This window comes from Stenella coeruleoalba (genome assembly GCF_951394435.1).
Source record: "Stenella coeruleoalba genome assembly, chromosome: 13".
NCBI classification, from domain to species: Eukaryota; Metazoa; Chordata; class Mammalia; order Artiodactyla; family Delphinidae; genus Stenella; species Stenella coeruleoalba.
Window position 1 is genome coordinate 50,277,448 of NC_137159.1, and position 26,340 is coordinate 50,303,787.

The following is a 26,340-nucleotide window of genomic DNA, read 5'->3' on the forward strand; positions in this document are numbered from 1 at the left end:
GAAACAGGAGAAGCAGAAATCTTGGTCCCCAAGAGTTTGCATGATGGGGAGAGAGGAAAAATTACAGATAGATAGATAGGAAACAATTAGGAAAACACATTTAGCCAATATTTATTGGGTGCACTTCATGTGCCAGGTATGATTATGATGGTAGGCTTAGGTGTTTAGTAATGAATTGTGGTCCTTCTCTTCATGGAGCTGACTGTCTACATGGAGAGAAAAATATTAAATCAGCAAAAACACAAACAAGAATGTGTTATGTAGCCTAACAAAGGCAGCTTAATTTAGAATCTGCTATAGACAACCTATTCTGAGGAGGTGACATTTGAGCTGTCATGTAACAGACTAGTCAACTGAAAAGGGACCAGTGTTCCCAGCAGAGGAATACTGTGTGTCAAATCCCTGAGATGGGACCAGCTTTCAGTTCCTGGAGTTGAAAGGTGCCATTGCAAACAGGAGCCTATAGGAGAGGAGAATGGAGAAGTGGGCAGCGCACAGCAGGCAAGGCCCCGAGCGCAGGTTAAGGAGCTTTTATTCCATTGGAAATGGGAAGGCTTTGAAGGGTTTTAGGCAGATAAGTGACATCATCTGCTCGATGTTTTAACAGTGCTGGATTCTAGGGATAGCTCACTCATCAGGTTTGCTAGTTGAGTGACTAATTCATTCTCTGATGAAATGGAAGTCCAGAGAAAGAGGGAGCCACCTAGGTTGAAGTTTAAGTGTGACTGGGGAATGGAGTGGGTGGGCATGCATTTATTAAGAGCATTTATTAGGAAGCTTATGAGTTGCAAGAAGCTTCTGTCCGTAGAGCAGTACCTGTATGTGTATGCGGGGGAGAGAGGGTGTAGGATTTCCATTCACAGAGCTTGGTTTGAGCCAGTAGGAAAGGAAGAGCCTGTGAAAGGCCCCACTGATGCCTTAGCATGAGGGCAGTGTGTTTATGCCCAAGCCTCTGCTACTGTAACACAATTTTTTCTGAGAGAGGTAATACCATCAGTAGCCACGAGCCACGGCCTTAGCCGGGAACCAGTTAATAGTCAAAATCTAGAGAGGTCCCAAGTGAATGGAACTCGGACAGGGGACAGAAACAGTGGCAATTTGGCACAAGCCTCTCCTCAGCATCGTTTTTTTTTTTTTTAGCATTTTTTTTTAACATCTTTATTGGAGTATAATTGCTTTACAATGGTGTGTTAGTTTCTGCTTTATAACAAAGTGAATCAGCTATACATATACATATGTTCCCACCTCTCTTCCCTCTTGCATCTCCCTCCCTCCCACCCTCCCTATCCCACCCCTCTAGGTGGTCACAAAGCACCGAGCTGATCTCCCTGTGCTATGCGGCTGCTTCCCCCTAGCTGTCTATTTTACATTTGGTAGTGTATGTATGTCCATGCCACTCTCTCACTTCGTCCCAGCTTACCCTTCCCCCTCCCCGTGTCCTCAGGTCCATTCTCTACGTCTGTGTCTTTATTCCTGCCCTGCCCCTAGGTTCTTCACAACCATTTTTTTTTTAGATTCCATATATACGTTAGCATATAGTATTTGTTTTTCTCTCTCTGACTTACTTCACTCTGTATACAGACTCGAGGTCCATCCACCTCACTACAAATAACTCAATTTCATTTCTTTTTATGGCTGAGTAATAATCCATTGTATAAATGTGCCACATCTTCTTTAGCCATTCATCTGTCAATGGATACTTAGATTGCTTCCGTGTCCCAGCTACTGTAAACAGAGCTGCAATGAACATTGTGGTACATGACTCTTTTTGAATTATGGTTTTCTCAGGGTATATGCCCAGTAGTGGGATTGCTGGGTCGTATGGTAGTTCTATTTTTAGTTTTTTAAGGAAACTCCATACTGTTCTCCATAGTGGCTGTATCAATTTACATTCCCACCAACAGTGCAAGAGGGTTCCCTTTTCTCCACACTCTCTCCAGCACTTATTGTTTCTAGATTTTTTGATGATGGCCATTCTGACCGGTTTGAGATGATATCTCATTGTGGTTTTGATTTGCATTTCTCTAATGATTAGTGATGTTGAGCATCCTTTCATATGTTTGTTGGCAGTCTGTATATCTTCTTTGGAGAAATGTCTATTTAGGTCTTCTGCCCATTTTGGGATTGCGTTGTTTTTTTGATATTGAGCCACATGAGCTGCTTGTAAATTTTGGAGATTAATCCTTTGTCAGTTGCTTCGCTTGCAAATATTTTCTCCCATTCTGAGGCTTGTCTTTTCATCTTGTTTATGTTTCCCTTTGCTGTGCAAAAGCTTTGAAGTTTCATTAGTCCCATTTATGTTTTTACTTCTATTTCTCTAGGAGGTGGGTCAAAAAGGATCTTGCTGTGATTTATGTCATAGAGTATTCTGCCTATGTTTTCCTCTAAGAGTTTTATAGTTTTGGGCCTTACATTTAGGTCTTTAATCCATTTTGAGTTTATTTTTGTGTATGCTGTTAGGGAGTGTTCTAATTTCATTCTTTTACATGTAGCTGGCCAGTTTTCCTAGCACCACTTACTGAAGAAGCTGTCTTTTCTCCACTGTATATCCTTGCCTCCTTTGTCATAGATTAGTTGACCATAGGTCTGTGGGTTGATCTCTGGGCTTTCTATCCTGTTCCATTGATCTATATTTCTGTTTTTGTGCCCGTACTATACTGTCTCGACAAAGCTACAGTATAGCCTGAAGTCCAGGAGCCTGATTCCTCCAGCTCATTTTGCTTTCTCAAGATTGCTTTGGCTATTCAAGGTCTTTTGTGTTTCCATACAAATTGTGAAATTTTTTGTTCTACTTCTGTGAAAAATGCCATTGGTAATTTGATAGGGATTACACTGCATCTGTGGATTGCATTGGGTAGTATAGCCATTTTCACAATGTTGATTCTTCCAATCCAAGAACATGGTATATCTCTCCATCTGTAAAATCTTTAATTTCTTTCATCAGTGTCTTATAGTTTTCTGTATACAGGTCTTTTGTCTCCGTAGGTAGGTTTATTCCTAGGTATTTTATTCTTTTTTTACAATGGTAAATGGGTGTGTTTCCTTAATTTCTCTTTCAGACTTTTCATCATTAATGCATAGGAATGCAAGAGATTTCTGTGCATTGATTTTGTATCCTGCTAATTTACCAAATTCATTGATTAGCTCTAGTAGTTTTCTGGTAACATCTTTAGAATTCTCTATGTATAGTATCGTGTCATCTGCAAACAGTGACAGTTTTACTTCTTCTTTTCCAATTTGTATTCCTTTTATTTCTTTTTATTCTCTGATTGCCATGGCTAGGACTTCCAGAACTATGTTGAATAATAGTGGCAAAAGTGGACATCCTTGTCTTGTTTCTGATCTTAGAGGAAATGCTTTCAATTTTTCACCATTGAGAATGATGTTTGCTGTGGGTTTGTCATATATGGCCTTTATTATGTTGAGATAGGTTCCCTCTATACCTACTTCCTGGAGAGTTTTTATCATAAATGGGTGTTGAATTTTGTCAAAAGCTTTTTCTGCATCTATTGAGATGATCATATGGTTTTTATTCTTCAATTTTTTTAATATGGTGTATCAATACTGATTGATTTGTATATATTGAAGAATCCTTGCATCCCCGGGATAAACCCCACTTGATCATGGTGTGTGATCCTTTTAATGTGTTGTTGCATGTGTTGTTGTTTGCTAGTATTTTGTTGAGGATTTCTGCATCTGTATTCATCAGTGATATTGGTCTGTAATTTTCTTTTTTTGTAGTATCTTTGTCTGGTTTTGGTATCAGGGTAATGCTGGCCTCATAGAATGAGTTTGGGAGTGTTTCTCCCTCTGCAATTTTTTGGAAGAGCTTGAGAAGGATGGGTGTTAGCTCTTCTCTAAATGTTTGATAGAATTCACCTGTGAAGCCATCTGGTCCTGGACTTTGGTTTGTTGGAAGATTTTAAATCACAGTTTCAATTTCATTACTTGTGACTGGTCTGTTCATATTTTCTATTTCTTCCTGGTTCAGTCTTGCAAGCTTATACCTTTCTAAGAATTTGTCCATTTCTTGCAGGTTGTCCATTTTATTGGCATAGAGTTGCTTGTAGTAGCCTCTTAGGGTGCTTTGTATTTTTGCAGTGTCCACTGTAACTTCTCCTGTTTCATTTCTAATTTTATTGATCTGAATCCTCTCCCTCTTTTTCTTGATGAGGCTGGCTAATGGTTTATCAATTTTGTTTATCTTCTCAAAGAACCAGCTTTTACTTTTATTGATCTTTGCTACTATTTCCTTTGTTTCTATTTCATTTATTTCTGCTCTGATCTTTATGATTTCTCTCCTTCTACTAATTTTGGGTTTTGTTTGTTCTTCTTTCTCTAGCTCCATTAGGTGTAAGGGTAGATTGTTTATTTGAGATGTTTCTTGAGGTAGTCTTGTATTGCTATAAACTTCCGTCTTAGAACTGCTTTTGCTGCACCCCATAGGTTTTGGATCGTCATGTTTTCATTGTAATTTGTCTCTAGGTATTTTTTGATTTCCTCTTTGATTTCTTCAGTGCTCTCTTGGTTATTTAGTAACGTATTATTTAGCCTCCATGAGTTTGTGTTTTTTACATTTTTCTCCCTGTAATTGATTTCTAATCTCATAGCACTGTGGTCAGAAAAGATGCTTGATATAATTTCAATTTTCTTAAATTTACCAAGGCATGATTTCTGACCCAAGATGTGATCTTTCCTGAAGAACGTTCCACGTGCCCTTGAGAAGAAAGTGCAACCTGCTATTTTTGGATGGAATGTCCTATAAATATCAATTAAATCGGGCTTCCCTGGTGGCGCAGTGGTTGAGAATCTGCCTGCCAATGCAGGGGACACGGGTTCGAGCCGTGGTCTGGGAAGATCCCACATGCCACGGAGCAAGTAGGCCCATGAGCCACAACTACTGAGCCTGCGTGTCTGAAGCCTGTGCTCCGCAACGAGAGGCCGCGATAGTGAGAGGCCCGCGCACCATGATAAAGAGTGGCCCTCACTTGCCGCAACTAGAGAAAGCCCTCGCACAGAAACGAAGACCGAACACAGCCATAAATAAATAAATAAATAAATATTAAAAAAAAAAAAAAACCGGGCTTCCCTGGTGGCGCAGTGGTTGAGAGTCTGCCTGCCGATGCAGGGGACACGGGTTCGCGCCCCGGTCCGGGAAGATCCCACATGCCGCGGAGCGGCTGGGCCCGTGAGCCATGGCCGCTGAGCCTGCGCATCCAGAGCCTGTACTCCGCAACGGGAGAGGCCACAACAGTATGAGGCCCGTATACCGCAAAAAACAAACAAACAAAAAAAAAAAACCTATGTATAAATATCAATTAAATCTATCTGGTCTATTGTGTCATTTAAAGCTTGTGTTTCCTTATTAATTTTCTGTTTGGATGATCTGTTCATTGGTGTAAGTGAGGTGTTAAAGTTCCCCACTATTTTTGTGTTACTGTTGATTTCCCCTTTTATAGCTGTTAGCAGTTGCCTTATGTATTGAGGTGCTCCTATGTTGGGTGCATATATATTTATAATTGTTATATCTTCTTCTTGGATTGATCCCTTGATCATGATGTAGTGTCCTTCCTTGTCTCTTGTAATATTCTTTATTTTAAAGTTTATTTTATCTGATCTGAGTATTGCTACTCCAGCTTTCTTTTGATTTCCATTAGCATAGAATATCTTTTTCCATCCCCCCATTTTCAGTCTGTATATGTCCCTAGGTCTGAAGTGGGTCCCTTATAGACAGCATATAGATGGGTCTTGTTTTTGTATCCATTCAGCAAGCCTGTGTCCTTTGGTTGGAGCATTTAATCCATTCATGGTTAAGGTAATTATCAATATGTATATTTGTACTACCATTTTCTTAATTGTTATGGGTTTATTTTTGTAGGTCCTTTCCTTCTCTTTGGTTTCCCACTTAGAGAAGTTCCTTTAGCATTTGTTGTAGAGATGGTTTAGTGGTGCTGAATTCTCTTAGCTTTTGCTTGTCTGTAAAGCTTTTGATTTCTCTGTCGAATCTGAATGAGATCCTTGCTGGGTAGAGTAATCTTGGTTGTAGTTTCTTCCCTTTCATCACTTTAAATATATCGTGTCACTCCCTTCTGGCTCGTAGAGTTTCTGCTGAGAAATCAGCTGTTAACCTTATGGGAGTTCCCTTGTATGTCTGTCATTTTTCCCTTGTTGCTTTCAATAATTTTTCTTTGTCTTTAATTTTTGTCAGTTTGATTACTATGTGTCTTTGCATGTTTCTCCTTGGGTTTATCCTGCCTGGGACCCTCTGTGCTTCCTGGACTTGGGTGACTATTTCCTTTCCCATGTTAGGGAAGTTTTCGCCTATAATCTCCTCAAATATTTTCTCTGGTCCTTTTTCTCTCTCTTCTCCTTCTGCGACCCCTATAATGCAAATGTTGGTGCATTTAATGTTGTCCCAGAGGTCTCTTAGGCTGTCTTCATTTCTTTTCATTCTTTATTCTGTTCCGAGGCAGTGAATTCCACCATTCTGTCTTCCAGGTCACTTACCCGTTCTTCTGCCTCAGTTTTTCTGCTATTGATTCCTTTTAGTGTATTTTTCATTTCAGTTATTGTGTTGTTCATCTCTGTTTGTTTGTTCTTTAATTCTTCTAGGTCTTTGTTAAACATTTCTTTCATCTTCTTGATCTTTGCCTCCATTCTTTTTCTGAGGTCCTGGATCATCTTCACTATCATTATTCTGAATTCTTTTTCTGGAAGGTTGTCTATCTCCGCTTCATTTAATTGTTTTTCTGGGGTTTTATCTTGTTCCTTCATCTGGTACCAAATCCTCTGCCTTTTCATTTTGTCTATCTTTCTGTGGATGTGGCTTTCCTTCCACAGGGTGCAGAATTGTAGTTCTTCTTGCTTCTGCTGTCTACCCACTGGTGGACAAGTTTAATGGCATGTATACATGGGAAAGACTCACCAAAATGACCAAAACCCTCACCTCAAATATCATGTTCAGCTAAAGACAAAAGGGGATATTGGGGATAGTGGTTTGGAACCTCAAAGGGGAGGAAGGTAATTCACATGGAGATGGAAAATCAAATGTTTGATAAACAAATATTTGCTGGGCCTTGCAGAGATTGGGACACAGAATGGACTCTGATCTCTAGGCTCCACTAAGTTTACCACTACCTCCACACTTAGCCCATATTCTTTGCAGATATCACTGATGATAGCTCTATTCCAGGAACAGGCCCTCTATCTAAATTCTTTTAGGCAGTTAAGGTCACAGTTTCTTCCTGAATCTTTTGGGCCTTGATTGTTTTCAGCTCAAAACAATCTGTATGCTAAAAAGACACATTTTAGTGTGGCAAGTTTTGTTCCCCAACACAGAGAAACGAAATTGTGAGGAATTGATAGGACAAAGAAACTTAGGCTTTGGGTGCTTAATTAGCAAGGAATTTAATTGAAGTTTGGGCTTGGGATAGTAAATTAAAGAAGTAAGAAGGGGTGTTTTTGTTTGTTTGTTTTTTGTTTTGTTTTGTTTTTAAATACAGGTTTCTCATCCCCTAATTCCCTATCTCTGGTGATAAGGGTGTCCTTCTATCTCCTGGCACAGGGAAGGCACCTTTCACGTGGGAGAGTTCCTATTTTCAGGGAGAGAGAGGAGGGTCAAAGTGTCTCCCTTGCATTGGCCATTTCTTAAGAAACTTTAATTCAAAATAATCAATATACCCTTGAGGCATATTTGAGGTCAGCCTGCCCTCAGCTCCAACAGCTGTCACCCTAGGAGGAAGAGTCAGAAAACTGTCTGGGAGGTTTTGTTCAAAGGACTACTGTAAGAATTGTTAAATAGAAAAACCACAGGCCCAAAATAGTATCAGTTATGCTAAAAGCCTGTGATACCTAACTGAGATTTAATACCCAACCTCACTGTGGTTTCAACCTTCCCCAGAAATATAAACTTAATCAACCAGTTTGGAAGTAATCTGCCACGTGAGCCCTCTCCATCCCCCAGAGGAAGAAGGGGCAATCTGCATGATAAAACCTGTACCATTCTCTTCCCCCCACAAAAAAAAATATGTCCTGGCCTAAAAATAATCCTCTCTTTTCTTTTGCTAATAGCTTCCCTGCCCCACCTTTCTTCCTATAAAAACCTCCCATTTTGTATAACCCCCTCAGAGAACCCTTCTAGTTGCTAGATGGAATGCTGCCTGATTCATGAATCATTTAATAAAACCATTTAGATATTTAAATTAACTCTGTTCAATTTTGATTTTTATCAGAATCAAATGAGAAGAAGAATGGCTAATAGTTCAGTACTGATTAGAACGCATCCTTAGTGCTTTGCCTTGCCCATGGAAATCTGGAAGAGGACTGAAGGGGCAGGCTTGAAGGGATTCATGGCTGTCCTTGCAAACTCAAGCAGGAAAAAGAGCCCCTGGATGACACACTGCGGGGGCGGGGCGGGTTTCCAGGGGGCTTTCCTCTCAAAATCACATTCCAAAGATTACTGTCTTTTCATCTTCTTCTAAGACCAGATCTAGGATGATTTTATAGGAAAAGTTGATTCAATGAGAAAAAAAATTTTTTTTTACTTTTTTTTTCACACACACCCACTGTATTCTATTTTTACAAGAGATAAATAGACTGACACCAAGCATTGTAAATGGATGACCACAACAAAAGCAACAATGATTGCAATTACCAAACACAAAAACACTCTCATACTATGTCATAATATTGACATTCAGTCCAGTAGTCCTCCACTGTAACACTCCTTTACTTTGCAGTGAAAATTGATTTGTATGTTCTTTGCCTCTGAGTCTTTGTGGGATTTTTTTTTTTAATTCAAACAGAAAGTCACCAAAATTATAATCATCCTCACCAGTTCACTCAGTCCCATGTAATTTTTTTTCATCTTGACCTTCTGTTAGCACTTCTATGAGTTCATCAGTTTTTCATTAGAGTTCTGAAAATGCTTATTCATTCAGTTCAGCACTACAGTCAGTTACTAGAAACCTGTACTTGTCAGAGTGTTTTCCATGAATTCCTTGAAGATGAAACCCTTTTATAGAAACATATTTGCAAAAGCATCAGAGTACACCCAGAGCTGTCTGTAAATGACAAAAGATTTAAAAATGACCACGGTTAAAGATTTGATTGAAAGTTCATGATAATGCAATTGACAAGGAAATTTAGTTATTTCTGAGATATACATTTTAAAGTAATAACTAGCATTATGACTTATAACATTATACCAAAACATATAATATTTTTAGAAATTTCATGTAATGTCTGAAACATTTATATTAACATATTTCCATACAAATAACCCAATGAAAGTTTAGTATTAGTTGTTTTGTTTGTTTGTTCATTTTTTTATACTGCAGGTTCTTATTAGTCATCAATTTTATACACATCAGTGTATACATGTCAATCCTATCGCCCAATTCAGCACACCACCATCCCCACCCCACAGCAGTTTTCCCCCCTAGTATTTTCTCTATCATATGCCACCAAGACCAAAGTCTAAACTTTATTTCTCCATTTCTCCCCAAAATACTAATTCTAACACTAATCTGCAGTCTGTCTTCCACCATGTGACAATAAAAAGATAAAGAAGATGTATTTTTTTCTAAAGGCAGACACCAGAGGCCTGATTGTTATACCTTATAATTAAGATTTTTTTTTTAAATGAGGACTACCGTGCAACAATTTAAATGCCACTTGAAGTGGGGGAACAGATCAGAGTAAGAGACTGATCTGGCCACAGAAGTGTTGGGATCCCTTCTTTTGAGTCAGCCATGCCATGGGACATTCCCAGTCACTGCCAGATGCCATCTTTCCCTGTGTCCCTTACAGGGCAACTTTGAAATGATTTCAACGTGATGGCGAAGAATCAACATTTCCCTCTTATTTTCCTAAAAAAATATACAAAATCATCCATAAGTGGCAAGAACAAAAAGAAACAAAGTCCATTTTCAACAACTGGTAGACAGTTAAAACCTCAGTTCCCCACCTTCACCCTCACACCCAAAAATGCAAGAGCTTTAAACAACCACTGTAAGTGAGAAGGGGCCATGTAGGAAGAAGCAGGAAAAAAGAAAAAAAAAAGATTCTGCAAAGGAAGACTCAGCCACAGCTACCCTAAAGTATGAGACAACATATACTTCTTGAAGGTGAGGGGTACACCATGAGGGGTACACACCATGATGTACATGTTAGTTTGTAATAGGAAGGACAGGAATATACAAACTGGGATGCACTAGTGAGATACCAGAAACAGAGGCTGGGATAAATGGCATGTTTTCAGTCTGTGTCTGTGGCATCAGAGGAGAAGACAGTCATACATATAATAGTAATAGTAAATAAATAATAAATAAAGAGCAACAAAGCTGACTGTCTTCACTAGATGAAGAGAAGTCTAAATAAACTCACACACAAAACCCTGGATCACCAAACAAAAACAAAAAACAAACAAAAAAATTTAATCTAAATAGCCTTGGCTCCTCCCTTACATAACATTTAGTAGACCAAGAATAACTTGCCTCCTTTAAAGTTGAATAGTTTTTTTAAAAGCATAGGATTTACACAAAGATAATATAAGAATTTTAAAATGAAGAAAAAAATCAAGAAAAGCAAATGGCTATGAAGAACACAGAACAGTGTTGTCATGGAGAAAATGAAACTGTGATGGAAATTTAAAATACCTAATAAAACAATTCCTTCTATTAAACGGGAGTATAAAGCACAGATGCAAGAGCTCAGGGAATGCATAGTACAAGAAAAGGGGATTAAATATGGACTGGCAGCATTCGGGAATGAAGTAGAACAAATAGAAATAAAGCAATCACAAAAAGAAAGGCAAAATCAGAAGGAGCAAAAGGAAAAATACACACCAGTGAACACTGTATGAGACATAAAAAAGACACAGGAAAAGTGGACGTTTAAAAGGACTTGAGAGATGATTGATATGAAGATAAAGGGTAGTCAAAGTAAGCATAATTAGAATGCCAAGGAAGAAAGTGTAAATAATGGAAGAAATAAAAACTGAGACTGAATATACAATTGGACAATATTCAGACCACATATAAGAATACAATTATGATTCACTCTCTGCAGCCCAGGAAACTGAACAATTTTCCTAGTAGCAAGTAGCCCAAAATGGCCAGGACCTGATCAATACTGCCAGCCTCCTTAATGTTGCCCACACTTCCATTTAGAAATAATCAGAGAAAGCCAAATATGCTCCCCAAACCAGTCACATAGGATACCCTGCTTATCGTTAGACTACCTAAAGTTTCCCCACGCCCAAATCTTCCTCCAATCAGGGCACACCTGAAGTCTACCCTTTTGGCCACCATAAAGCTGTCCCACTCCTCTGCCTACTTTGAGTTTCTGTCAAACACAAATGATATTTACTGACTTCCTTGTATAGTAAGCTCTGAATAAATAGCCTTGGTTCGTTGTTGTTTGGGTGCTCTGAGTTTATTTCCACAATACTGTAAGATATAATTTTTAAAAACTTGAACCTACCTATTGAAAGGGCACACCATATATTAGAGATAAATGATGTTGAACGGCCAGTACCAAGACGTATCCTAATAAATATTCCAGATATTAAAACCGAGAAGGACCCTGTGGGGCTCCTGGGTACAGAAGCCTTTCTGTCCGGCCTCCATGACCTTCCCTGAGTTCCAAAGGGCAGGTTCAAACAGCTGCTAATCAGAGGAAGGAGTGGATGCAGAGACAAGGGAGAAGCAGCCAAGAAACAATAGTGCAGCCTCGGGGCAGGGTCCTGGTTCTGCCTCAAGGGATACACGTAACAGTATCTTTGAGCTCTTTACAGAACCAAAACCCCCAACAAATGGAGTTAGCATTCTTCATTCCAGAAAAGACCACCTGATTAAAGGAACCAGAGAAGCTCATCAAGAGATTACCTGAGACCAGATTAAAGGAGTGCAGGCCCTGCACATATCCTAATCTTATTAGCAACCCCACCCTTGAACCATTGCTATAAAACTCTTTACCACATTACCAAATCCTCCTGGGTTGGGACACACAGTTTCCAGGGCAACACATTATTCCCTATAATGTCTCTAAAAAGGTGGTATGAAAGAAAGACCTCTTTGAAACAAACACGTCTGGACCAAAAAAAAAAAAAAAAATCAAACGTGTGAACAAAGAAAATCACGTTTCAGCTGCTGAGAAATGTAAACCATATAATCTTAAGAACCTGTAAAGAGACCCTGGTAGCATTGCTAGGTATTTCTCTCCCAGTGAAAATCTCAGCCAGACCTAGGCAGCTGTCCAAGGTTTTTAAATTACGTGAGACACCCACTGGAGGCTGAGAGATGGCAAGAAAGAACCCAGTCCACCCACCCACCATCTTCCCCAGCTGGGGTTGGTGTTCTGAGATATGGGAGCCATGTGCAGAGTCATCCCAGTGAGAGCTGGTCTTACCACAAGGAAAGCTCAGCAGAACTGGTTTGTGGTATAATGATGAGGCCAGACTTCCCCATCTCCATTTTTGGTCACCTTCTGTTTTCTTATACCTTGCTGTTATGGACTGAATTGTATCCCCCTAAAATCCAAAGGTCGAAGCCCTAACCCCCAATATAACTATATTTGGAGATAGGGCTTCTAGGGACGTAATTAAGGTTAAAAAATGTCATAAGGGTGGTGCCCTGATCCAATAGGACTAGTGCCCTTATAAGAGGAGCAAGAGCCAACAGAGATCTTTCTCTCCCTCCTCGTGCACAGAGGAAAGGCCACGTGAGGACAGCTGTCTGCAAACCTCAAAGGGAGCACTCATCAGAAATCAAATCAGCTGGCACCTTGATCATGGACTTCTAGTCTCCCGAACTGTGAGAAGGTAAACGTCTGTTGTTTAAGTCACCAGCCTATGGTATTTTGTTGTAGCAGCCTGAAAAGACTGATACACTTACTAGTTGGACAACTGTGGTGCTGCCAGATCATGTCCAGGCAAAATCCTCCTTTGGTGGCATTTACATTTTCAGAGGGAGTGCTTAGAGACCCAAAAGTCTTCAATATCCACAAAGCTTGATCCCTAAGGGTGAAATTCCAGGCACCATGACAAATCTTGCAGGGAGTTAGGTGTAGGAAATGAACTGGCAAGTCTGGATGGGGACAGATCAGAGAACCTTAAATGTCCAGCTAAGTGTAGAATTTATTTCAGAGACAATGATGAGTCACTGAAAGTTCTGAGAAGGAGGTATCATGACCAAAGCTTCACTTCAGGATGATAACTCTGCCAGCAGTGCAAAAGATTTTTATTATTACTATTAATTTCACTGACTTTTATAATAGCTAGCTTTTATTGAGCACTTACTCTTTGCCCAGCACTCTATGTGCATTACCTCTATTTAATTAAGTGTGAGAAAGACTCTGAAATGGACCAAAAAGATTACAGGATTTTTTCAATAGAAAACTGGGCATGAGCTGGGTTATGATTTCTTTTTTTACCTATTCTACAACTCTGTGAGATGCAGAAAACTAATAACAATGCAAATAAATTTGTCAGTTGAAATGCAAATGAAATGTGCCCAGTGGAATGCAATTGATTACTGCCTTGTGGATAAACTCAGTTTGCACCTATTTTGAAATTCATTTCGGCATTCCTTATTGCCTATATCACATGTGGTTCTTTGAATTTTCCTTTAAGCCAGTAGTATCATCTTACTGCTTTCCTTTTAAATTAATGAGTTATACACAATCTTTGACAGGTGTTCATTTTATATTTGTATGTCATGATTTTACTTTTTAATAATTCTTACAACAACTCTATAAAATTGGTATATTATTATCACCAGCTTATAAAGAAACCGAGGCTTCAAGAAGGAAAGTAGTAAATTGATACAGCCACTAAGGAGAACAGTATGGAGGTGCCTTAAAAAAACTAAGAATAGAGCCACCACTTGACCCAGCAATCCCACTACTGGGCATATACCCTGAGAAAACCATAATTCAAAAAGAGTCATGTACCACAATGTTCACTGCAGCTCTATTTACAATGGCCAGAACATGGAAGCAACCTAAGTGTCCATCGACAGATGAATGGATAAAGAAGATGTGGCACATATATACAATGGAATATTACTCAGCCATAAGAAACGAAATTGCATGATTTGTAGTGAGGCGGATGGACCTAGAGTCTGTCATACAGAGTGAAGTAAGTCAGAAAGAGAAAAACAAATACCATATGCTGACACATATATATGGAATCTAAAAAACAAAAACAAAAAAATAGTTCTGAAGAACCAAAGGGCAGGACAGGAATAAAGACACAGATGTAGAGAATGGGCTTGAGGTCACGAGGAGGGGGACGGGTAAGCTGGGACGAAGTGAGAGAGTGGCATGGACATATATACGCTACCAAACGTAAAACAGATAGCTAGTGGGAAGCAGCTGCATAGCACAGGGAGATCAGCTCGGTGCTTTGTGACCACCTAGAGGGGTGGGATAGGGAGGGTGGGAGGGAGACGCAAGAGGGAGGAGGTATGGGGATGTATGTATATGTATAGCTGATTCACTTTGTTATAAAGCAGAGACTAACACACCATTGTAAAGCAATTATACTCCAATAAAGATGTTAAAAAAATAAAATAAAAAATAAAAGAAGGAAAGTAACCTGCCAAGGTCACACAGTGACCTTGAAACTAGGATTGGGATGGAAGACTACTTGCCTTACCAGATCACAAGATTACCATCCTCTCATGCCTAGAGCTTGTCTCTGAAGTCCTCCCATCACCTCTCTGCTGAGGAAAAAGTCCCCTTCCTATATCATATTGTTCCACTGTCCACAATATTCCCACCATCAGCTGAGCCATCTGACCAAGTAATCTCTGTAAACAAGTAATGGAAAATAGCAAGGATTGATGTGTGGTAACTGGGATTTAGAAAGAAAGAGTCTCCATCTTTTGTGTATATCCTGTCAGTCATCACCTCTGGGGCATGAGTAGGTGGAGGATGGCTGTAGGACAGGAAGAAGGGACAGCAAAGGTGACCACTTACTCTGTCTGCTAATAGACTAACACTGTCAACCACCATAACGAGAAGCTGTAGTTCTCTGCTTCTGATAATGGCACTGGAAGCATTATAGATATTGTTCATGACGTCACGTGATTCCTAATCACTCACTTTGACATGCCCACGGTACCGTAGTAAACGTGGGTTTACTGTCAGCCTTACAAAATGAAATCATATGATGACAATGATAATTCCTTAAAAGAATATAGTAATGTATGTTTTAAGCCCTTTCATATCTATTATTAGGAAATAGCCTTAGGAAATAGGCCAAATTTATATTCTCACCTCCATTTCACAGATGAAGAAATTAAGTTCCATACCCGTGAAGTGACTTGCCCAAAGTCGGCCAGTAAAATATTGCAAAAACTGGATTCCTCTCCTTAATCCAGATCAGGTCTCTCTTCACTCCCCCAGACTGCCCCTCTCGCATCTTTCTTCCCCTTCACACGCACACCTGGGCTCACACACACATACAGCATTAACCTTGGCCCACGTCAGCAGGCCAGTACACCAGCTGTCCCTCACCGCCAACCCTGCTGCTCTAGGCTAATTCCCCCTCCTCCTTTGGGGCTTAATTTGCAAGTCCCTTCTTCCATTGTCCTGGACTAGATTGGTTGTCTCCTCCCACTTGCTCCCAAGGTACCCTACACTTCCCCCATGAGAGCATTTGTCACACTTCAATGTAATTGCCTCTTTACTCGTCTGTCACCTAGGAAATCGGCAGCTCTGTAGAGGCAGAAACTTCAGTGGCACACGGAAGATAATCAATAAATGCCTACTGAGTAGTGAAAAGAATCCAGATGTTGCCTCAGAACAGATGCAAGACCAGGTTAGACCCAGGTCTTCCCTATAAACCATATGTAAACCAACAGCTGGGCTCAGGCATGGCTTTTAGTGAAGCTGAGCAGGCAAGTCTTCCGGATTCCCAGCAGGCCATGTTTTCTAAAAGAAACAAAAATGTCCCCCCTCAGGGCCCGCATTTTCCCAGGCCCAAATATATTCCCACAGAGCAAATTAAGCTCTTCAGAAAACTGTTTTCCACACTGCAGCCACCCCAGGAGCCACTTATGCCTTTGGGGAAGACAAACAATAAACATTTTGTCCTCAGCTGTGTCACTAGTGAAGCAGGATGAGTCAGGTCTCCTGCCCTGGCTGCAAGGGAACATAAATGTGACCTGAATTCTCTCTCCTGCCTCTGAGATCTGGCGTCACTCTATCCAAATCCCCCAGTCTTCAGTAAAAAATAGCTAAATATTTATTGAACTCTTCCTAGACGCTAGGCGCTGTTCCCAGCAGTTGAGATCTACCAACCCATTTAATCCTCACAACAATCTTACGGGGCAGGTACCATTATTAGCCCTATTATACAAATGAGGAAACTGAGGCACAGAAAGATTTAAAAAAAAAAAAAAACCTACCAAGGTCACACAGGTACTAAGTGGTGGAGCTGAGATTCAATGCTAAGGAGTCTAGCTTTAAGGACCAGTCAACTCTGAAGGACCAGCTCAGGCCCCACCAGTTCAGGACCCATGTTCTCCAAGAAGTCTACCTGACCACCCCAGCCCAGATATAAAACCTGCTCCTCCTCTGAAGTCCTCTAGCAATTATTTTTAGTATAATTCATTTGGCAATTAATTCCCCATCTGGTATTCTTGTATGGAAGTCAAGGCCAAAAGATGGTGCCCCCTCTCTTTCCCTCAGGCCAAGATGAGGGTCTTCACCATGCAGAGTACTCTGTCATCACAAAGGGGATGGAGGGGATAAAGGTCAAGGGAAGATGGGCCAGATATGCAAAAGGAGAGCCAGAGGATTACTGGCTAAGAGGACACCTGTCACTCAGCAGAAGCGGCTGGGAATATTCTTAAAGGAAAATCTCTGCAAGATCATTCAGCAAGTTAGCTCTGAGAGGAGAGAAGCCTCTAATGTTTCTCACTGACTCAAGAAACCAAAACAAAATGTACCTTGTCCAGCCCTGGAGCAGCACAGGGAGGCAGTAGAACAAGAGGTTAAGCTCTGGGCTCCAGAGCCTGTTTGCTCATCTCCACTTGATAAATGCCTCATAATTAATGATGTGGAGATGACAATCTCTATCCTATTAGGCCGATTCTTTTGCAGAAATCAATAGTCTGTCAGAGGAAATCCTTCTGGGCAGAGACTGTTTAATCATCTTCATTACCATCATCATTATCGTCATGATAGATAACAGTTACTGAATTCTTCTGTGCAAGGCACTGTATATGAATTATCACAGCTCATCCTCCTATCCTTGGAAAACCTTTATTAAATACTGGATGGCACAGACGCTGATTCTTCACATTAAACCAAGCTAGTGCCTGTCCTCAGGTGGTTTTACTTCAGGTCCCCAGCAGAGGACCCACAGAAAGTAGAACAACAAAACCTCTGACATGAGCATTATTGAAAAACAAGGTTTCTACATAAACGGTGGTAGAATTTATAATGGCCTAAGGAGTGGGTTTGAATCCCTCCTCAACTACTCAGCAGCTGTATGACTACAAGCAAGTTACCTGATCTCTCTGAGCCTCAGTTTCCACAAAGATAAAATGGAATATCTCACCAGAGCTGTGATGATCAAAGGATACAGTGGCTGAGGGCACCCAACACAGTAAGTCCCCAGGAGAGAGGTCCCTCCTTCCGAAGCAGGCATTCACACTCCCCCTTTACATGCCAATACATTGCTGACCAACTTTTTTTTTTTTTGCCACAGAAAGATATTACATTATTATTGACTATATTCCCCACACTGTGCATACCCAAGACTCATTTTGTAACTGGAAGTTAGCACCTTTTAATCTCCCTCACCTATTTCTCTCATCCCATTGAGACCAACTTTTAGAGAAATCTAACATTCTTCCTCGACCTAAATGGGAAAAAAAAAAAAGTACATCTTTTCAGCTTTTCTTAATATCCCTAATCTTGATATTGATTTCATTGATCTTAGCCTAATCTCGATATGATTCTATGGTATCGTAATCAAGATGGAAGACTTTGCTTCTACACTGAGCGGCTTCCAATTGTTCTATCTTCTTCCTCTTTTCAGGAACTTCTCAGAGCGTCAGCTTCAAGCAGCCCTCCCTCCCTCCATCTCCATTCTTCCCCTTCCTTGCTTTGCCTCGGCAAACCTTAATTTTCACATAGCTTAAACTAGACTCTGGCCAGGAGGTGCCCCTGCAGCCTCTCTTACAGAGTGATAGTCACAGGCTTTGTGCCAGCTCCTCTCCTTGGTCCTCAGAGGTCTTTGGATCCCACTTCCACATCTGTGGATGTTTTTCAGGTTGTTGAAATACACCCCCCACCAAAAAAATTCAGGAGACACCTGCCATAGTTGCTACTAAATACAAAAAATACATACATAACTTACAACTTTTTTAAAAATAGATTCTCCAAAACTGTACTGTACATAACTATTTCAGAATTCCTTTACCTCAGCTCTTCCTGAAAACATAGGGATGGTCTATGTGGACTTAACTTGTCACTTTGTGGTGACCATGGCTGATTGTGGGACATTTCTCCTAGCTTTGGCACTAGAATGGTGGGAAGGATTGATCAACTTCTTTTTCATTTCCAGTGTTCGGTCAAGAGCCTCTGAGTAAAGAGCGTGATATAATATCTTCTGATAAAATAGACAATGTAAAGTAGACAAAGTAAATGGACAAAATTAGGTTTGGGGCTTATAAAGATATGTGATTTACAAATATTTCCCCCAATTCAGTAGGTTGCCTTTTCATTTTGTTGATGGTCTCCTTTACTGTGCAGAAGCTTTTTAGTTTCACATAGTCCCACTTGTTTATTTTTACTTTTGTTGCTTTTGTTTTGGGTGTCAGATTCAAAAAATCATCACCAGTACCTATGCCAAGGAGCTTACCAACTATGTTTTCTTCTGGGAGTTTAATGGTTTCAGTCTTACATTCAAGTTTTTAATCCATTTTGAGTTAATTTTTGTTCATGGTCTAATATAATGGTCTGGTTTCATTCACATGTGGCTGTCCAATTTTCCCAACACCATTTACTGAAGAAATTGCTCTTTTCCCCATTGTATACTGCTGTATATCCTTTTCCCCATTGTATATTTCCCCACTGTATATCCTTTGTCAGAAATTGCCCATATATGAGTGGGTTTATTTCTGGGCTCTCTCTTCTATTCCATTTATCTATGTGTCTGTTTTCATGCCAATACCTATTGTGTTAATTACTATAGCTTTGTAATATACTTTAAAATCAGGCAGTGTGATGCCTCCAGCTTTGTTCTTCTTTCTCAAGATTGCTTTGGCTATTCGTGGTCTTTTATGGTTCCATACAAATTTTAGGTTTGTTCTATTTCTGTGAAAAATGTCATTGGAATTTTGATAGGGATTGCATTGAATCTGTAGATTGCTTTGGGTGGTATGGGCATTTTAACTATTAATTCTTCCAATCTATGAACATGGAATATTTTTCCATTTATTTGTGTCTTCAATTTCTTCAATTAATGTCTTGTAGTTTACAACATACAGGTCTTTCACTTCCTTGGTTAAATCTATTCCCAGGTATTTTATTCTTTCTGATGCAATTGTAAATGGGATTGTTTTAATTTCCCTGATAGTTCATTATTAGTGCATAGAAATGCAACAGATTTTTGTGCAACAATTCTATACCCTGAAATTTTACTAAATTTGTTCGTGACTTCTAACAGGTTTTTCATGGAGTCTCTAGGGTTTTCTACATATATGATTTGCAAATAGTGACAATTTTACTTCTTCCTTTCCAATTTGTGATTCCTTTTATTGCTTTTTCTTGCCTAATTGCTCTGGATTGTACTTCCAGTACTAAATAACTTCCAACTTTTATTTTCCCTTAGACCTGCATTAGTTACTCAGTTCTTAAGCTTTGGGGGCAGGGTAGAGGGAGATAGAAAGTTGAAGCATTTCCCCTTCCTCTTTGCCTGTCCAAATAAAACTCATGCTTGTAGGCCCAGTTAAAATCCTGCTTTCCATGGAGCCTTCCCTGACCAGCCCATTGTACCCTGACCAATCCTCCTCTCAACACCTGGCTCTCACCATTATACCATTCAGCTCACAGCTACTCATCTGGACCCTTGACACCACCTTGACAAGGTTGCCTCCTACTGACACTTAACTCTTCAAGTGGGACCTTTCTTTATTGCTCCACCCTGCCTCTGGCCACATACAGAGCTTACATTACCTGCACATTTTACTGTTAATCTTCTTGGACAATGAATTTGTAGAGATGTCGGCCCTATCTCCACCCCCACCATCTATTTAAGTAATTAAAACTTAGGGATTTCTGGAATAATCAAAACTCCAGGCTTCCAGGGTGTAAAGAGCTAATAAATCCTTAGTGAATAAGACTTTCTAAATGGAGTTTCTTTTATGAGGCAATTTGTGAACACTCTGGCTTTTTCTACTGGAGCAGCAAACTGCAACTACAAATATTAAGATGGTAGATGGGGCTGGGGGTATGTGGGCAGGGAAAACTGGGGATCAAACATGGTTCCTAAACAGGATTGCCCAGTTTAATGGGGCTCCTTCTCACTGCCCCTTGCTCACTAATCCAGGTTGCTTTTAGGGAAATGCAATTCCAAGGAAGACAGAACCTGCACCCCGATGGAATGAAACAGCATGCCCTTGTGCTAAAACCATGGGGGCGTGGATATTATTAATTCTGTGGTTGACTGACAACTTCAGGGTCTATCCCCAAGAAAGATTCTCCCACTACCTGGGTTGCCTGTGGAGTGCTGTGTGTGTATTTTGGGTGAGGGTAGGGGGGCAGTGATGAGAAGCGTTGTTGCTGGTTTGTGTTTTTGTTGGTTTGTTTTGGTGAATGAAACATAGGGCCTTTTAATTTTTTGAGAGTTCAAATAAGTTAAAATGTTTTCATTTCAAATAATTCATCTGGCAATAGTTCTATGTGCCAAAGTGAAAGGAGATGTAGGGGGGGCAAAAAGGAGGACAGACAAGAGGCCAATAACATAACGAGTTCAGAAGGAGTTGTTTCTGAGTACCAACTAGTGTCTTTCTGGGGCTTCCACAATGTAATTTCACAGGAGTAATGGTTAGAGAGAGAGTTATGAGCCATGTGATTTACAAGGATTTTTCTCAATTAATCATGTTGCTATTACTCCCCCATTTCCCAGATGGGAATACTAAGGCCCAGAGAAAAACTTGCTCAACATTATACAATTTGACATTTAAATTGTAGAGATTCAAACCAAGGTCACCTGAACCCGGGAATAGGGTTCCTAAACCCTGCATGGTGCTGCTTTCCACTGCAAGGAGCCAACAGACCGAAGCATGGAGATTCTGAAGGAGTTTGTGCCTCCTCAGAGCTCTATATTGAGGTCCTCACTCAGAGTGGAGCTCTCTACTAGGCAAACTGCTTGCAATGCAAGAGGCATTTCTTGGCAATGGGGACATCCCCTTGGATTTGCCAGCCCCAGGACTCAGGCAACCTGCACTCATCCCTGGGCCCTGCCCCCAAGAGCTGCATAAATTTGGCCCATTTTTATACCTGACTTCAACAGGACACAGTGATAAAATGCACAAGGAGCTGAGAAAAGGCCACGTCAGGACCATGATGGAGGATGTGCTTTGGAGGTTCTGCAGTGAATCAAAGTGTTAGCATCCCAGAAAGCCCCCTCCTGCTCCAAGGGGAGCCCTGTGCCCTTGCCAAGTGCCTGTGGCTTAGGGACATGGGCTGATGCCGATCGAAGGGTTAGAGTCCCACCCCTGGGAGACGGCAGTTCTCACATGGGGTCAAAGCCTCAGCCAAGGGATTCTATCACCACAGGGGACATCAGGTGCCCTTTCCTCCGTCCATTTATTTCCCCTGATCACCTGTGCCCTTCTGTACTATGCCACCCCCAATCCCTACTGCTTTGTGACTGGTATAGTGGGAACCCTCAGATCAACGGCTGTCAAGTCTCCTGTATCTCCACTCAGCAAAGCGTCTACTTGAAGAATGACAGCCAGATTCAGATGGATCATGCAAAGGATATTAGAACAGCATTCTTTCTGCTGCAGTTTTGACAGAAATGCCATAGATATCGGGATACCAAAGGAATTGGTAAGCAGACCTCCCAAGCAGACACACATAGGGTAAGAATTTACAGAAAATGAAGGAGAAACTAGTCCGTGATGTGTGGACCCCACAACAAGATCAAGGATACAAAACTGGGTTAGAGAAGGATTTTAAGAGAAGTTGGTTGAGATCTCCTCGGAGAGAGGGGTTGTGAGCTGTGATTCCCCTCCCTGCCCTTCTCTGTTCAGGGACAGGGATGTGCTGCCTCTAACAGTTCACCTAGAGGAGGGCCCCAAGGCAACCACTGGATGCTCTGAAGTGCGATTTCTGCAGCTGGGAGATGCTGAAGACAGGTGCCTGACTCACGTCCGGGAAGATCACAGGGACTGTAGACTGAGGTCTTATTCCTGCCCAGGAAATGTAAAAGTCAAGAAAGAGCAACTGCTTGGTGGGAGCTGAGAGAGGTCACTGCTTTAGGATGCACCTGTACTCCCAAGGAATGTTGGAAGATCTCCCTGTGAGCCACACATGCGCCACCCACGGATGAAAACCGGCATGGGGTCATCGTGGGCCCTGAGAAGTGGCCTGGAAGGATGGGAAGCCCTCAGCTGAAAGAGGCTGAAAGTGCACACAGTGTCCAGGAGCTGAGGAAGGAACCCCAAGGGAACACCTGGAATAGCAGGGCAGGGAAGGGGACCCAGCAGGGAAACCCCAAAGAGCTTACCAATAGTAGTCAACACTCAAAGGCTTCTTTAACTACTTTCCAGTCCCGGGAGGAATGCAGCCACCCAGCGAATGAAAACTAGCTATGCCCTCCCCTCTTCTCACACCAGTCCCTAGGAGATCAAAACAGCAACAAACAGAGGCTCAGGGTGGGCAGGAGAAGCACAAGGCAAGTCCTACGTGGGGACTTCCAGAGTGAGACAGGTGCAATCGTGGGGGTGACGCAGGAGAAGAGCTCCTATGTTCAAGACTTAATACGTATTTTGGACTGGATATTCTGATTCCTGGATTGAGTAGTGTAACCGATCGAGTCCACTGGACTGTATTTCCTGAGGATGAGCATAGGAGCCATGCAGCTTTTCAGAACAGTCCTCCAGGGGCCGAGAAAGAGCTCCTCAATGAGTCACATCTGAAGGTAGGTGATGTGGTGTTCTCTTTCCCACACAAGTCCTGCTTCCTCTACACACTGATCACAAGTCAACACATTGTGAGTATACCTGCAACCATGTCCTCCCTGACAATTAGAACAAAATGGTCCAGCGGGTTTTCTCTCCATTCCAATGGGTTCGCCCTCCATTCCAAACAAGTTCTCCTGCCCTTCATTATCCCCGCATCCCCACCACAAACACACCACCTGATGGAAGTTTTCTAAAGAGCATTCATGGAGACAGTTACCACCTGGAGAGTCAAGAGGGGGACTGAGGACTCTAATCTCCCCAAGCTACTCAAACCTGTCCTTGGGCTCTGCGGGGGATGACTTGAGGGTGAGTCCCAGAAACCCTCTGGCTCCTATAACTTCTCCCTCTCATCTCTCTCACTGGCCTGCCTCATTGTAGACATTTCATCATTCCTTTGTCACAGCCACATTAGAATTAATGTTAGAATTAAAATATTTGGAGAAAGGTCATTTTATGTTCAATATTCACACATTATTGTAAATTTTTATATTTCTCAGGATTAACTTATGACTATTATTTAACATTATCACAAGTATTATGACTAAAACAAATCAAAGTAATTACAACATTGAATATGCTTTTTAAAATATACACACGCCCTCCAGAACTTCTGATCCTTCTGTCCCAGACGGCTCACACACTCACCATATCCCATCATATTGGTTGAGCCCCATCTTAGACACTGGCTGAGAACACAGTTTAAGAAACAAACTGAAACTGCTTAGTACTGGTTGGCCAGAGTATAAGAGGAAATAGGACTGGGCTTGCTGAATATTGTACCAAAATAATGGGGTGTCATCTGGGAAAAGCAATCTTAGGCCAAGGAGATGCAGGAGGCATGTTGGGATCTTAGGTTTAATTTTCTAACTCCAGATAATAATTTTTTTTAAGAGGATAGAGAATGATATGTTTGGATTCGGGATTATAAAATTCTGCCTCATAAAACAGCATGCCTTCTCTTATTATATAATGCACTGTTCATCTACAAAGGTGCTTTAGAAAACCAGCTGGGGACCAGAGCACAGAGGAGGCAGCTTTGAAAAACAGACAGTCCAGCACCTCTCAACAAGATGTATGACACTTGACACATTCCTCAGCTTCTCCAGGACCCTCTTCTCATCAGTAAAAATGGGATAAAAATAGACACCCTGAATGTCTGCTGTGAAGCTTGAACCATCACTAGAAACTGTGTCAAGCACAGTGCATTGCACACACTAGGTGCTTGATGTCATTTTCAGCAATTTGTACGAAGGACCACAGAAGCTTTATCTGCAGACTTGCATACCAGGAGAAACAAAAAGATAAGGTCTTAAAGGACCCCAAAAGAGAAACTATAAGGTGAGCGGTGGGGGGGGGGGGGTGGTTCCCCAGGGGTACTGATGATGTTGTAGTCCTGCTGCCGTCTTCCCGGAGTGTGGCAGACCCATCAGCATGAGATGTCAGGCAGTGCGCCCCCCTACCCCCCAGCAGAAGCTGCTTCACCTTTCCTGTCTTGGGATCCTAGGAGATAATCACCTCAAATAACCTGGAGTAACCTCAGCCCCACCTCATCCACGTCAACCCACGGAGAAAGGGGTTGTGGTAGAAACCAAAGGGGCTGAGTAGCTGAAAAGAGTCGTGAAGACGGGAGAGGGAAAGCCCCCCAAAAGCATCTTTGTCAGTTTCCACAGTCCTGCCCAGGCCTCTCTTCTCCGGCAGCCACTGTCCTCCCCACCGCCACTGCCAACCAGACACATACAGAACTAATTAGAGCCACACAAAGGCAGTCTTGTCACACTCCAGGCTATGAGCTGACAGGCTGTTATCTGCACAGGCCGGCTCTTCACAGGCACTAACAGGAAGGCGTCCTGCTATCTCCCCATCTTCCTCATCAACAGCCCCAGGCGGCAGCTGCAGCAACCCCAGCGGGAAGCCTCCAGCCAGGCTTCTGATGAGCCCAAGCCCGGCTGCAACAGTCTTGTTCCGGGGTAGGAGTCTTTCTCCCAAGCTGCTTAGGACCTAGAAGTTAAGTCTCCTCCTTGGCGGGGTGGGGAGCTGGGACTGGGGAGATATAAAGGAAAGAGGGGGCTGATGCCCCTGGACTGAGCAGAGAAGCCTGATCCAGGGGGGTCCCATCTGTTGGGGGAAGCCAGTCCCATTATTCCAACCTAACCGGGCAAGTGTGGTCCTGAGGCTGCTTCCCAGCCTAGCAGTGAAACTCAGCCTCTCTCCTCACTCCCTGGTTCCCCGCCACTGCAGGGAGCCCCGCCATCCCTCCCTTCTGAGAGGAGAGAAGACCTCCAAGGACCCTACCCCTGCCCTATGCCTGTCATTCTTAGCACCATAACAGACATTATCTTATTTAAGGCAAGGTAGGCATTCGTGTGTGATTATTATAAAACCTTTCAACTTAGATGTAATTATATATACTTTACATTTGGGAAGAGTGAAGTTTACAGATGTTGATTAACATGCCCCAAACCACAAGTTTAATAACAGTAAGTGAGGATTTCAACCAAGTTTGCCTGCCTGCAAAGTCTGTGCTCTTTACAACAAGAAACTATTCTCTAATCCCAGGATATAAACAAGAAAGTGGGTGGCCACGCCACCAAACCCCAGACAATTAGGTGATACCCCTTCCTCTGCCAACCCTCAGGAAAGCCTCTTTGAACTGACTACAGCCCGAAGCTTCTGTGCCACAGGTTAGGTCTCTTAGCATCTGGGTAAGTCAATTTGTTGGCCCCGGGGACACAGATAAATAACAGACCAAAATGCTCGCCTTCCAAAGTACACAACCATTGCTGGGAAATGGGGAAACAGCGCCGGACCTGGGGCCGTCTCTCACAGCCTACCTTGCAGCCAGGGTGGTGAGCAGAAGCGATGTCCACCAAACATGGGCTGACGTTTTTAAGAAGTAAATGCACCCTCTTCTTTGTTTCTTTCTCCTTCTCATGGTCGAAAGGAGAGGACGCCACGGAGTGCGAGGACGCCACGGAGTGCGAGGACGCCACGGAGTGTGGGCGTGCCCAACGTCAACTACACATTAGAATCACCTGAGGCTTTAAAAAAAAAAAAACCCAACGTAACGGCCACACCAGAAACCAATTAAATCAGAATCTCTGGGGTGGGAACCAAGAATCCTTTTTAA

General features: G+C 41.9%; 1 protein-coding gene across 13 annotated transcripts in view; it reads right to left on the reverse strand.

The window, feature by feature from the left end:
* GTF2A1L (general transcription factor IIA subunit 1 like) overlaps positions 1-26,340 on the reverse strand; it is a 959,941-nt gene that overhangs the window by 682,344 nt on the left and 251,257 nt on the right. For 12 of the 13 annotated variants that reach the window (XR_013831083.1, XR_013831084.1, XR_013831085.1 and 9 more), the window contains exon 11: positions 26,045-26,251. The gene's annotated coding sequence lies outside the window, so the exon portion shown is untranslated. Of the gene's footprint in view, positions 1-8,991; positions 9,063-26,044; positions 26,252-26,340 lie in introns of those variants that run through there. The other variant, XR_013831095.1, reaches the window with a different exon arrangement.